The following is an 826-nucleotide window of genomic DNA, read 5'->3' as shown; positions in this document are numbered from 1 at the left end:
TTGGTGTCATCAGCGAATTTAAACAGGTTACTTTCCACCCCATCATCCAGATCGCTGATGAAGAAATTGAACAGCGCAGGCCCCAGGACCGAGCCCTGGGGGACTCCGCTACCCACCTCCCCCCAGGTCGAATATGACCCATCCACCACCACCCTCTGAGTGCGACCCCTCAGCCAATCTGCAATCCATCTGACTGTGTAGGCATCAATGATGATGCCTCCAGGACAAAGGAGGACTCCAGGACCTCCCGCTCTGTCCAGTCAGAGGCATGGACCAAGGTGGTCAAGGGCCGTAAGGCCTGCTGCACCAAGGCCCCTGCCCCACCAGAGCTTAACAACAGGTACACACCTCTTGCTGCTCCAGCAGAGCCTGCTGAGTTGCCAGCTTCCACAGGCAACACAGGGTCAACTGCAGCTACCGCCCTCGCTCTTCCCAAGACAAAACGTAAGGTGTTTGCTGTGGGAGACTCCATCCTGAGGGGGAATGAGGGGGCAAACTGTCGCCCCGACCCCTTAGCCCAGGAAGTCTGCTGCTTCCTGGAGGCCCACATCTGGGACATTGCGGAGAAGATCCCAAAGCTCCTCCAGCCCACAGACCACTATCCTATGCTCCTTATTCATGTGGGCACCAACGACATGGCTCAGAGCGCTCCCAGCTGGGTCATGAAGCGCTATAGGGATTTGGGAGCAGGGCTAAAGGGTCTGGGGGCAAATGTGATGTTCTTGTCAATCCTCCTAGTCTTGAGCTATGGGCTGAGGAGGAAGAGGAGGATCCACGTAATCAACAAAAGACTGCGGTGCTGGTGTCATCAGGAAGGCTTTGGCTT

The 826-nt window shown here is 56.4% G+C and overlaps 1 protein-coding gene across 1 annotated transcript in view; it reads right to left on the bottom strand.

Annotated features, from left to right (window-relative positions):
• Positions 1-826, bottom strand: part of ANAPC5 (anaphase promoting complex subunit 5) — a 17,884-nt gene that overhangs the window by 3,791 nt on the left and 13,267 nt on the right. The window lies entirely within an intron of this gene.

The sequence above is a fragment of the Gavialis gangeticus genome, unplaced genomic scaffold (assembly GCF_001723915.1).
Source record: "Gavialis gangeticus isolate Ggan-Ray unplaced genomic scaffold, GavGan_comp1, whole genome shotgun sequence".
NCBI lineage: Eukaryota > Metazoa > Chordata > Crocodylia > Gavialidae > Gavialis > Gavialis gangeticus.
This window is presented reverse-complemented; position numbering and strand designations above follow the sequence as displayed.